This window comes from Mustela lutreola, chromosome 9 (genome assembly GCF_030435805.1).
Source record: "Mustela lutreola isolate mMusLut2 chromosome 9, mMusLut2.pri, whole genome shotgun sequence".
NCBI classification, from domain to species: Eukaryota; Metazoa; Chordata; class Mammalia; order Carnivora; family Mustelidae; genus Mustela; species Mustela lutreola.
This window is the reverse complement of record NC_081298.1, coordinates 37,583,654-37,598,068: the sequence shown is the minus strand read 5'-3', so window position 1 is coordinate 37,598,068 and position 14,415 is coordinate 37,583,654.

Sequence of the window (14,415 nt, the reverse complement as noted above, 5' to 3'; positions counted from 1 at the left end):
TGGTCTTTTTGATTTCAGGGATCCCCGTGGGTTTAGAGTGATACCTCACTGTGTTTTAATTTGAATTTTCCCAATAACGAGTGATAATGAACACCTTTTCATGCTCTTACTAGCCATTCATGTATGTTCTTTTATGACATGCATTCTACACTTTTGTCATTTTTAAAAACTAGTGTTTCTTTCTTACTGTTATTTTAGGAGGATAAAATATTCATAGTATGTACATCTCAAAGAATGAGTAAAGAACATACAAGAGAAACTCATTTAAAATCAGTAATAAAAGGATAACATGCAAAATAAAAAGGAAAATATTTGAATATTTAATTTAGAGAATTTGAAATCTGAGTAACCAATAAATACAAAAAGATGCTCCACCTCACTGGAAAGTTAGGAAATGCAAATTAAAACATGAACTAACAATATTAATCAATTGTGCGAAAGACTGAAGTGTGACATAACTGAGGGTCAGCAAGGATAGCAAACATTGGGAACCTTTATTAACTAGAACCACTGCCTTGAAGATCCACTGGACAGTATCTAGAGAATGTGAAATTGCACATCACTAGTATTCAACCATTTTGCTTTATGGTATATTTATACTAGTAGACATGTAGAAAAGTGCTCAGTGTAGCCTTGTTTATATAGCAAAAATTGGGAAAAAACAGAATAACAGGAGAAAAGGACATAGAATTGTTCTAGAGTACTTGAATAAACTATGCATAGATATGTCTCACATGGACAGATAATGAGAACGTGATTTTGAATTAAAACAAGTGATATATGATTACTTAGAGAGTGCTTTTAAAAAAGGTTTTTTTAATGATAAATTATACTGTGAGTAATTTTAAAAAATAAGAATATACATAAATCATCCTAAAAATCTCATGTTTACACTAGCAACATCAGCACATCCTGGGAACATGTTAGAAATACAAATTCTTAGGGCACCTGGCTAGTTCAATCCAGTGGAGTAGGCAACTCTTAATCTCAGGGTTGTGAGTTTGAGCCCCACATGGAGTGTGGTAATTACTTAAAAACATAAGTGTAAATTTTGGGGCCCAATTCCAGACCTACTGATTGAGATATCTCTTGTAGGTGGGGCCCAGCAATCTGTTTTAATAAGCCCTAAAGTAGATTCTAATACTTGCTAAAGCTTGGAAAATATATATTATAGACCTACATTTTATACAGACATGTATTTGTTAAAAATATAACATAGATGGCTGGAGGAAATAAAAAAAATTTCCTGACAGTGGCTGCCTCTGGAGTTGGCTCAAATATCTGTAATGTCATGTCTATAACTATAAAAGTAAATCTGCAGCAAGAAGGGTAAAACACTAATATTTGTTCATTTTTATAGTGGAGGGTATGGTCTTTGTTAAACTATTCTGTATCCTTCTGAATTTTTTGAACTTTTCAAAATGAAAAGGAGCTATAGAGAATATGGTATAAATGGTTACTGAACAGTACAGGGATTTCATGCATTAACCATAAATATCTTACTTCTTTCTCAAGTCTTCAAGCTGAATTAAGAATATCTCAATATTGGGGCACCTGGGTGGCTCAGTGAGTTAAGCCTCTGCCTTTGGCTCAGGTCATGATCTCGGGGTCCTGGGATGGAGCCCTGCATCAGGCTCTGCTCAGCAGGGAGCCTGCTTCCGCTTCTCTGCCTGCCTCTCTGCCTACTTCTGATTTCTCTCTCTCTCTCTCTCTCTCTCTCTGTGTCAAGTAAATAAATAAAATCTTTAAGAAAAAATTTTTTTAAATCTCAAGATTGCAAGACAAGCTCCTTAAAAACAGAACAACAGAATCCATCATTTTGTAATAATTTACAATTGTTAAATTTACTGAATCAAACTTTTTGTGATTTTGCAGCTCAATACAACATAGAGAAATAAATCAGAAAGCAGAGTGAATATTAAGATGTAACTGGCATCTATAATTGCTATTTTAGCTCTTTAATTTGATAGAAATATTAATAATCATTGATGTTGGAAAGTTTAAAAGTTGAAATTAGCAAAGATGCTTATTTGAAACAAAACTTGTTATTTGTGATTTTTTAGGTATTGGGATTGCATAAGATTACATATGAACAAGGCATCTCACTGTTTTACAACGCTCTGCTTTGTAAGAGAATGTTTTACCTCACTTTCTTCCTCCTGGCAGGGCTGCCCTTCAACCCCCAAATATAGACACAGTTACTCTGTACCTCCAGATCTCCCAGCTACTTTTACTTGGGATTTTTCAAGTCTCACAATTCAGATCTTAGGATGTCTCCCTTAACACTATCTTCTGCTACATGATGGTTCTGAGAAAAGAAAAGCCACTTCCTGTCTCTTGGAGGATAGTTGCCCAACTACCTAAGCTTAGGAGGAAACCGACTCCACTCATCTGCACTGAAGACTAAGCCCATACAGTCAGGCTCCCCTTGGCTCTCTTTCCTTCAACCGTGACTCTCTCTGCATAACACAAAAGTATAAAAACAGCCCTTGACCACAAAGGCTTAAATTTCAGTTAAGGGTATAAGAAGTATCCATTTGCAGCATCGTGCAGAAAAACACCACCATAAAATAGGATTCCACATGGCAACCATGAGAGCTAAATCATTTGGGATGACACTGAACAGAGAAAGAATTTTAAGAGAAGTCAGGCCATGGTGGAAGGTATTTGCGGCAAGGTTTTGTGAAAGAAATGAAGCTTACAATTAGACAGCATTGAAAAACAAAACAAAACAACAACAACAACAAAAATTTGGCAATAGGAATCGTGTGGGAAGCAGGAGAATAGCGTGGCCAGGTTATGAAGGCTATAAGGTCAAGCGGGGCCAATGAATAGTAAAGATCGTTAAGCTATGGGAGAGAAACTGGACTGTAGTTAGGGAGCTCCAACAAATTTAAGAGGTGCACAGACTTCATATATAGAACATTCTGTGTTTTCTGACTAATAAAGGCTTCATTTATAAGTGTACTTAACTCACATCACAAACCATCTGGGAAACCATGCAGAAAAATAAGATCCTTCCCCACTTATTACCATCATGAATTAGTGTATTATATTGCCTGTCTTTTATTTCACAATATCTGTTTCCTTCTCATTTTTCAAACCTATGTTTGAAAGTATGTTCATTCTAGGACGTTTTCAAAAAGGGCCCCAAAATGTGAGACACATCAGTTGGTATTTGTGGTACACCAGCCTTTACTTTTTTAGCTCTCGCAACAACCTCATTATCTGTAACTTACAAAGGGATAAATGTAGTACAGAGACGTTCAGTAACTCGTCTAAGATCACACAGCACAGAGGCAGGGCTGTCACAACTTGATACCATGAATTACAGTGTCAGAATCCATGTGCTTAACCACTCCATTGGGTTCTACTGCCTCTCTCTCTTCCACAAAGATGAGTTTGAATTCTGCATTAGAGTCCATGATATGTACCCAGCACAAATATTTCAATATGGCTTAGTCATATAATATTATGTCTGTCTGAAATATTTTCCTCTTGTAAGTAATGCTACATTGAATATTTTTATACATAAGTCTTTATAGGAGTGTTCAATGATCCTCCCAAAATGCATTTGTATAAGTAGAACTGCTAAGACAGACAGGGAAAAAATTGAGGTTTTACGTTGTTAAAATATTTCCAAAAATACCCACCTATGATAATGGCACCACTCCCAATATGTAAGCAAGAAGAGACTTCTTTATATCTCTTTTAGCTCTCAGAATCATAGTTTTAGTTAAACTTTTAATGTTGAGATAGTTATAGATCACATGCAGTTACAAGAAATAATACATTTTACCCAACTTACCCCAATGATAACATCTTGCAAAACTTGAGTAGAATATCACAACCAGGATATTATACTGATAGAGTCATGACACAGAACATTTCTATTACCAGAGGATTCCTCATGGTGCCCTTTTATAGACATAAACATTTTCCTCCTGTCCCCAACCCCTTCTGCTTTCCAGCTAGCACTAACCTGTTTTCCATTTCTATTACTTTGCAATTTGAAGAATGTTATATAAATGGAATCATGCAGTATGTAACCCTTTAAGACTTGCATCTCTTCAATAAACACAATTCTTTGGAGGCATCCAGGTTGTTGCATTTGTCAGTAGTTTATTCCTTTGTATTTCACCAGTAATAATCCATGGTAAAAATGTAGTATGTTTTTTGTTTTTTTTTTTGTTTTTACCATCTACTTCTTAAAGGATATCTGAGTGGCTTCCAGGTTGGGGTTATCATGAATAAAACTAGTAAAAACTTTGTGTTCATGTTTTTATCTAAACACGCATTTTCATTTTTCTGGGATAAATGCCCCCAAGAGAGCAATTTCTGGTCAAATGGTGGTTATATATTTATTTTTAGGAACACCTGTCAAAAGTGACCTAGAGAAGCCATACCATTTTGCATGTTCATCAACAATGTATGAGTGATCCAGTTTCTCCTCATCCTCGCCAGCATTTTTTTAACTATTTTTTATTTTAGCCATTCTGCTAGGTGTGTTTCCTCATTGTGGCTTTATTAAATTGTGTTGTTTTATTAAGGATTTTATTGATCTATTTCAGAGAGAGTATGTGTTCACGCATGCACACAATGCCGGGGGGTAGGGGGCCAAACAAAAGGGGAGGCAGATGGACAAGCAGACTCCACAAGGATCATGGAGCCCAATGCAGGCTCCATCTCACCACCCTGAGATCATGACCAAAGCCAAAACCAAGAGTCAGAAGCTTCATCCACTGAGCTACCCAGGTGTCCCTAAATCGTGTAATTTTTAATCTTAATGAACTTAATGCAAATCTGTGATTTCTCGTTGTATTCTGGAGGTTTTTCCCACCTTCTCAAATTTTTCAACTATTTTTTTCTATAAATTATAAAGTTCATGTGCTTTTAAAATTTATTTCATGCATTTGTACGCTAATGATATTAACTCTTCATCCTTAAATTCTTTTCCTGATTTCACTGAAATTACTTGAGCAAGTAAATGCTCTAGTCTTCTTTCTTTCTTTTTTTTTTTTTTTTTTAAGGTTTTACTTATTTATGTGAGAGAGAGAGAGTGAGAGAGAGAAAGCACAAGCTGGGGAAGCAGAAGGAAGAGGGAGAAACAGACTCCCCATTGATCACACAGGCTGGTGCAGGACTCAATTCCAGGACCCGGGATTATAACCTGAGCAGATACTTAACTGACTGAGCCACCCAGGTACCCCATGTGTTAGTGTTCTTATAAAATTTCTTATAAGAATTTTCTTATAAAAGTTCTTATAAAATTTCCATTTCTTTTTCTTTTTTTTAAAGATCTTATTTATTTGTTTGTTTATTGGGGGTGGGGCAGAGCAGAGGGAGAGGGACAAGAAGATGCCACACTGAGTGCTAAGCCCACACAGGGCTCAATGCCACAACCCTGAGATCATGACCTGAGCTGAAATCAAGAGTCGGGCACTTAACCAAATGAGCCATCCAGGCACCCCTCCATTTCTTCTTCCATAATCAGGGATCAAATAATTTTCTGCCCCCTTGGTCTGATCCAAAAAAATTCACTGATGAGATAAAGGCAGCGGAAAGGTCAAGACAAAAGATGACCTTCAGTAAGAAAGAAAGCCATTTTAAAAATCCACCCAGGAAATATTCCCATATCAGATGGGGTGGCGGGGGAGAGGGGGTGGACGATGCCTGAAGCTGTTGCAGGCTGTTCACCCTGCAAGTACATTTTATACCAAGGTGTGCATTCACAGCCAGTAACAGTAACTCAAAACCCTGTGAAGGTCAGTCTCAGAAAATCTTAACAAGGCCTGAGATTATTCTTAAGGGCTGTTGTCCATATACATAGCTTGCTCTCTAGATGAAACCAAATGAAAGAACACCTGGAAACTCAACAAAGGTGAAACCGTCTGAGCTAGGACTCTGGGCTGTGGGCTGAGTCTACCCTTCAGACTCAGAGAAAGATAACGTTTGCCAGAAAAGATCCCAATTCTCTCAGGAAAGAGCAAACACTTCCAGCACGGTGAGATTCAATGAAACATCCATCCCTCTGAACCACATTTACCTGTGGAAGGCAAGAATTTACCCATAAAAGCAAATCTTTTTTTTTTTCTCAGCTAGAGGAAGCCACCTTCCAGAGTATTCCAAGCAAGGCCAGAATCCCCACACCCTCAGACTCCTGACATTTTGAGGTTCATTAAGGCCAGAGGTTGGCAAACAAAGGGCCACAAGCCAAGAGCAACCTACCACCGTGTTCTTGTACAGCCTGTGAGCTGAGACAGATTTCACATTTTAAAATGGTAGGGAAAAAAAAATCAAATGATGAACAATATTTCATGAAACATGAAAACTATATGAAATTCAAATTTCAGCATCCATCAATAATGTTTTGTTTTATTTTTAGAAAGCATTTATTATTGTCTGTGGCCACTCGGGGGGTTACAACACAATCGTTGTGACAGAGACCATTTGGCCCAAAAGCCTAAATTACTTACTATCTGACCTTTTAAAAAAATGGAAAAAAAAAAATGGATGACCCCTGATCTAGGCCATCCTCCCACACAATCTTTTTATAGACCCAGTAAACCATCATCTTGCTTTGTGCTTCACGCCTGTCATGGCAGGGAGTTCATCACTTCACAAGCAGGCCTCTAACTTTGACAGCAACAATCATCAAAATTATCATTATTTTGAACTCAAATCTCCAACCCACTGGGCCTAATTATGCTCTATTAAAATGACCTAGAATAAGTCTACTCCTTTCAAGCATGAAGGCAAAATGAAATGAGAAGAAAATTCTTTGTTAATACTACACGCATGAGGTGTTGTGTGCTGCTCCACATGAAGAGAATAAGAGCATGTAAGAGCTGGTTACCTCCGAGACTCACCAAGTCCCATCAAGCATGCTGCTGCCCTTGGCTCCTTGCAGGGGCCAAAGCTGTGGTTCTGGAGGAGTTACAGACAGTGATTTGGGCAATGTCAGGTGAGCCCCTGTGGAGCAGAATGGCCGGCATGCTGGCATCCCAGTTTTCTCAATGGTACATCTGCAGTAACTGAATTCTGGTTATTTAGCCTTCTGTACCCAGCATTTTCACTCCTCAGCCTATAAACTTGTCTAAAGGAAGCAATAAGTATTTTTAAGTTATAAGGGTAGGGTGGCTCAGTTGGTTGAGCACCTGACTCTTGATTTCAGCTCAGGTCCTGATCTCACTGATTGTGGGATTGGACACCCCCCCCCCCCGCCGCCATTAGCTCCATGCTCAGTAGGAAGTCAGCTTGTATATTCTTTCTCCCTCTCCTTCTGCCCCACCCCCTGCTCATATATGTGCATGCACTCTCTCTCTCTTTCAAATAAATAAATCTTAAAAAAATAAATAAATAAAAGTTGTAAGGGAAAACTGACAATTTTATCTATGGTTCTTTTTTTTTTTTTTTTAGATTTTATTTATTTATTTATTTATTTATTTATTGGATTTTTTATTTTTTATAAACATATTTTTATCCCCAGGGGTACAGGTCTGTGAATCACCAGGTTTACACACTTCATAGCACTCACCAAAGCACATACCCTCCCCAATGTCCACAATCCCACCCCCTTCTCCCAAACCCCCTCCCCCCAGCAAAAAGAAAAAAGAACCATAGATAAAATTGTCAGTTTTCAGGTCTTCATGAGGACAACTTAAAGAAGTTTCTCAGGACCTTTCAGTAAAAGCAAGCCTTCATTTTCTATCCACAACAATTATATCAACAATGTACCTCTTTGACAAAGTTGCTTCTTCACTGTTGCACTTTCCCATTCTTTTCTACCTTGGATAATCTCCCAGATAAACTAACAGTACTCAAATCCTTTGTCCTACTCTTTGCTCTCAGGATAAATGGAGCCAAAAGACTTAGATTAATATCAAGTTCTGAATGGGATCTTAGAGCTATTTCTGTCCAGATTTTCATAAACATAGGGACCTTTGAATTATCAGGCTATAAATAAGTTCTAAATGGAGGGGGCAAAAGCAAAAAGTAGAAATTTTTATGTTTGATTTTTAATCATGATTAATTGACTTTATTGATTATTAAAAATACTAACATTAAAAAAAAAAAGTTGTAAGGGAAACTCAGGTATCCTCTTATTCACTGTTGAGCGAAGAGAATTCTGTGAGCCAGCACTGTCAGTGTTCTGAGAGCTTGATAAAATTGTAGAAACTCAGGCTCACGCAGATCTTCTGAATTAGAATCTGCCTTTCCGCAGGAACATTATATAATGGAATCATGAAGTATACATCCTCTTGAGATTGGCTGTTTTCACTCAGCATAATTTGAGGTTTATCCAGTTTTGGGCTTTTTTGTTTGTTTGTTTTCTGTGTATTAAGAATCTGTGCCTTTTTGTTATTGAGGGGTATGGTTACTATGGATGTACCACAGTTTGTTTTACCATCCACCCATTGAAGCACATTGAAAGACAAATATTTATTTAAGAATATATGTGTACGTATTTTAACTAAACGGCTTACTAGCATTAAGCATGAAGAGATTCAGCTCAGAGCCTGTTGGTTATGGATTAGGGTTTGATTTCCAAGAGTACTAGTTTTGAATAAAGAGAGAGAATCAGAATGAGGCAGCCTTCCAGGTTACCCCATGAAAGGTATGATCATGACTTCTCCTGGATATTTGTAGATGCTGCTTAGGAAAGCGAAATCAGAACCAGGATTTGAGGCACTAAATTTACACTTGAGGCTCCCAATGTACAGAATGGCCATGGATTAGCTATATAGTTATCCAACTTTTCCATGCATATATAGCATTCCTGAAATAACATAATTAGAGCAATGGAGAGTAGGTTAGTGGTTGATAGGGATTGGGTATGGGGGAGAGGATGGGTATGGCTGTAAAAGGAAAATAAGGGGCATGTGGGTAGCCCAGTTGGTTGAGTGTCTGACTCCTGGTTTTAGCTCAGGTTGTGATCTCAGGGTCATGGGATCAAGCCCTGTGTTAGGCTCCATGCTCAGTACAGGGTCCGCTTAAGACTCTTTCTCTTTCTCCCTCTCCCCACACCCCCTCCCTTTAAAATAAATAAATACATAAATAAAAATTTTTGTAAAAATGGATAAATAACATGAGAGGATCATATGGGGATAAAAGTTTTTCTGTACTTTGATTATGGTAGTGGTTATACAGAGTTACACTAGTGAGAAAACTGCATGGAGCTAAACACACAAATGCGTGTGCACACACCCATGTGCAAGCCTGACTGATGAAATTGGAATAAGCTTTACGAATTGCACCAACAGTAATCTCCAGACTTTGGAGTTAATAGTTAATGCAATAGTTAATGCAAGTTGCAAGTGTTGGGGGGAGGCCCAAGGAAGAGTACACAGAACCTTGGTGCACTTTTCTTGTCAACTTCCTGTGAATCTGTGATTATTTCACAATAAAAGGTTAAAACAAGAAAGTTTCCAAGATGCATTAACATCAGGAGGTATAAATGAGCAAATCAACAAAGAGAACATTATCCACAATAGGAGGGAAGCAGGGCCCTTTCAATTGAAAATGTGTTTTCTCTATTTTTTATCGCAAACTATTTCTAAGATTCCATTGGCTATAACTCTGTCCTCTAATTTGCCTGGTTTCTAACTAGATGTAGTCTTGGCATTTGGATAATGAGGAGACATTTTAAGTTTCTGATAACTATATGTAAGATATGACTACATAATAAATCAAATGTCAAAGATCTAGAAACATTTCTTAAGGATAAATCTTGTCTTTCTGTAAAGGTGCAAAAATTCATCATGACTCACACATAATTCTTTGATCTAAGACATTTATTTGGGGCTGAAAGAATTAAAAACACAGTCATGGGACTATGAGGTCAAGATCTTCACATGATAGGTCCTGCCCCCACCTCCTGCATCTCAGAATTTTTTTTCCTTAAGAGCCGTCTTAACTAATGTGAAAACAGGCCATGCATTTTAACACAATCGCCACTTTTGCCCTTGCACGTGTAATTACTCGAATTTTAGTTTTAATTCTCCCTCTCTCTTGCTGTAATTATGAGAACAATTAAGTGTCAGAGTTCAGAGCCTCTCAATTTTAAGAAGAGAAGAGCCAAAATGAATTTCTCTTCCTGCCTCGAAATACCAGTTGCTAAAACAGCTGCAACTAACATTTTCATAGTGCTTTGCAACTGATAACACACTTTCACTTAGAAAGATCCATTCAGGGGTCAACTTAGACAGTACTGAAAATGGTATTAAAAGCTACTAAAGTAGGAACAGAGAATTGCATGGACATTTGCCCACGAATCAGCAAAAGCCTGTCTAGGTACATCTGAGTCCACTGACTCCAAGGAAAACCAGGACACCCCACCCTTTGCCACAATCTCTCGTGCTAATGCTTTTGAACTTAAAATCATGGCCACCATCACTCTCCAAGAGAACTTGTATGTGTACTGAGCTTTGAGAAAATAAATTAAAGGTATGAACCAGGACTTGAATCTGCCAAACCACTGTAAAAGCTAATGGCTTGAGTTTGGGTGAGCCAGAGTCCACCCAGTGAGATAGGGCGTCCCACTTATTGATTGTAAAATCTACCCATTGACCAGCTTCTTGGTTCCTGTGACTCCTAGTTGATAAGCTGAGTGCTTATGGAAAGCAAACAGGGCAGTGTAGTTCTATGGGGTCCAGAATACATGTATTTACTGAATTCTCAGTAAGCATGTGCTTTGGGAAAAGCAACCGTTATCCAAGGCTGTAAGGGATATTGAAATGGGTTGAATCCAGAGCCAACCTAGAACCCAAATACAAAAGTTCAAAAGGACAAATGGTAATTTCACTAAATTAGAAGGGGGTAAGAAACAGGAAAAAAATAAAAATAAAAAGCAAGAGTGGATAGGGGCACACAGCTCTGAAATCAAACAGCAAGGTGCAGCGTGTCCATGAGGAATGACTGGGGCATTCCCTAGGGCAGACAGTTTTCTGCTGCCATCTTTTGTGGACCATGCTGAATGTAGGGAAGCTGGGTGAGCAATAAGATCAGAAGGATCTTTGTAGTTATTTTGTTGATAATAATGTAGTTATTTTCCTCAAGCGCCTTAGAGTACAGTGGAAAAGTTAGATGCATTCACTGGTAATAAACACAAGCATACAGGTGTAGGGGGTAAGCCTTCCCAAAGAAACAGTGGCCCTGAGGGAATGGCCTTCTAAGAGTCCCTAAATCAAAACCAACTTTTCCCATGGGAAAAAGAAAAGTTGGTTTTGATTTAGGGACTCTTAGAAGGCTTTGAGGAGAAGAAGCGTTTAAAGTGGATTTTTTTTTTTAAGATTTTATTTATTTATTTGACAGAGAGAAATCACAAGTAGATGGAGAGGCAGGCAGAGAGAGAGAGAGGGAAGCAGGCTCCTTGCTGAGCAGAGAGCCCAATGTGGGACTCAATCCCAGGACCCTGAGATCATGACCTGAGCCGAAGGCAGCAGCTTAACCCACTGAGCCACCCCGGCGCCCCTAAACTGGATTTTTATAGATAGCATTTTAAGAAGCAGAGAAGTGGGAAGACAAATTCTGAGAGAAGGAAAAGCATGATCGAAAACAAGAAAGGTAAGAATATATGAAGACTCCTTGCAATGTGTTATTTGAATATAAAGAGAGCAACTGGCCTCATGGGTCTGTGGGCCTGGAAAGAGGGTGGGCAGTCCAAACTGGACCATTGTGGGCTTTACCTCAAAGGGAAATGACTGCATGGTAGAAACTATGGAGAACAGAAGAGGGGAAGAATGGAGGCAAAATGTCAGTGAATAGAACGTGTCAAAGAGAGGTCATGAGGTTCTTGACCAGATGTGTTCAAGAACCTGCAGAATTGGGTGACTGGAGGCAAGTCAGTGGAAAAAAAAGTCAAAGGTATTGTTGAGATTTCTAACCAATATCACTGGAAGATGGTGGTACTGCTCAAAAAGTATTAGTACTAGGATATTATGAGATGGTTTTAAATATTCTTTTTCTTTATGTCAAATGATTCATATCAAAAATAGACATTTCTGTTACTCTGAAAATCACATAGAGATTATTTATAACTTTAAGTCATTTCCCATATTAATTTGGTTGGATTCTTTAGGTTGAATTTATTAGAAGAGTAGCCTGGGATTTGGGAAGAATTTGGGTCCCAAGACACATGATTTATTGAGAGTGCTCTTGGGAGAAATTCATAAGGGAGGGAAAGAAGCAGGTGGGATAAGGAAACTAATTATCAAGTTCCAGCCTCAGCTTTGGTCCCATGGGAATGTCTTGAACATGGATAGCATCACAGAATTGGTCTCAATTTGAGGTAAAAGGATCAACTTTTTGACCCCTGAATCCATCAGTCCTTGACTTCAGGCTGTCCTGGGGCTAAGCATAGAAGCCTAATTACCTGGGTTTGAAGGTTCCCATTACCTTAGGGCAATTCTCTGAAGAATGGAGCAGGTGTGAGCCTTTAGTGGCCAACATTCACAGCAGCTGGGCATGGTGTACCATCTTAATATGAGGAACCTAGATGGGGTACCTTTACTGCCTACTACCTATGAGTTTGGGTATTCACCTTAGATAACCATATATATCCTAGGCTTTTATAAATGAAGGATATTTTGGTAACTTATTATTTCTTTAATTGTCCCCTGTCTCCCCAACTGAGGATGAGCTGGAAGAGAATATATTCCAACTCACATCTCTAAATGGGACACTTTGGACCAAGTCCTTTGAGAGCAAGAATATTGCCAAGAGAGTGTTGAGTTCTCTGAAACTTCTCCCATTTTTAACCGCAGCTTCTGTCTTCCCCACAGAATATCATGATCAGAACATATGCTTGTCTGAATTCATGGGCCATGATCTTTGTTGCCTAGTAACATTTTAGCTTAACCATCCATTGAGTTCAAACTACAGGAAACATCTGAGCACAGAAGTAGAATAAGCACTGTGTAAGTGCCCAGGCTTTGGTGCTGAAATTCTGAATCAACCAAGACCATCTGTAAGAAGAAAAATTTTTAGATGAGCTCTGTAGAGTTTATAAACAAGAGTGAATGATTTTCAGGGAAAGTGGCTTCTAAACAAGAATCAATGAAGGTTAGTAGTTGGATTTATTTATTTAATGAGCTTGTGAGTTTCTGAAATGACCATAGAAAATAGTCTGTTCAGGTTTGTTGATTAAGCAAGAAAGTTTTAAAAACTACTCAAAAGAAAAAAAAAAATGAGGTTGTATCACAAGGCCACAGGAAGAAGTTTGAAGGAACTCCTGAAGGCCAGATCTAAGACAATTGGAGCACCAAGATATTTAAGGAAGTTAATTTTCGAGTCTGTACCAAAAGTAGGTGGACAAATTAATAAATAAACAGCAGGAAAGGAAGGCTCAGAAAGAATGCTGATTACTGGATGGCAGATGCAGCAGATGAAATGTAGTTAGAAAATCATTATTATTTTTTAAAGATTTATTTATTTATTTATTTGAAAGAGAGAGAGAGAGAGCATGCACATGCATGAGCGGAGGGAAACACAGAGGGAGAGGATCTTTAAGCAGACTCCCGCTGAGCAGGGAGCCCAATGTGGGCTCAATCTCACACCCCTGAAATCATGACCTGAGCCAAAATCACAAGCCAGATGCTCAACCAGCTGAGCCACACAGGCAGCCCTGAAAATCATTATTTTGCAACCATCATAGCAAATATAGGATCAGGCAAGAATTATCAGAGTTATATTCATGGAGAAATATTGTTGAGGAGCAGGATAGTTGCATGGTCTTAAGTGTCTTCAACAAACTTTTATTAGTTGCAAAGGAAGTTTATTAACTATACTGTAAGGAAATTGAACAATCCCTTAGTGGGGAAAAATCTGGACCATACCTTCATTGATCAAAATCAACATGACTAACGAGGAGCCAGTGGACAAAGTATGTATCCTAATGTGATATCATGACAAGGGCCCAATATCCCCAATGCAGTATTCTAGCTGAGAAGGCACAGCCTCAATCTAGGGATGAGGAACTTTCAGAATTCCCCATATGAGGATTATTCCAATAAAGGAGGCAGTTGTGTTATTCAAAATTGTCGATGTCATAACTAAAAAGATAGGCTGAGGAACAGTTCCAGATGAAAGAAAACTAAAAAGATATGAAAATTAAGTGAAATATGTGATCTTAGATGGCCTCCTATACTAGAAGGAAAATAATGCTATACATGTCCTGAAATTCACAAGTGACCGTGGTTATTTAAAGAATGTCCTCATCCTTAGGAAACCTTGAATTCTTAGATTTATACTTAGATTCAACCTTAGATTCATACTTAAGAATCTAGGGGGTGAAGAGTTATAATGTATGCAACCTACACCCTAATGGTTTATAAAAATCAGTTTATACATGTATGTATGCATGCATATGCATATTTAGAATGAGAGAGAGGAGAAAAGGCAAATAAACAAATTAAG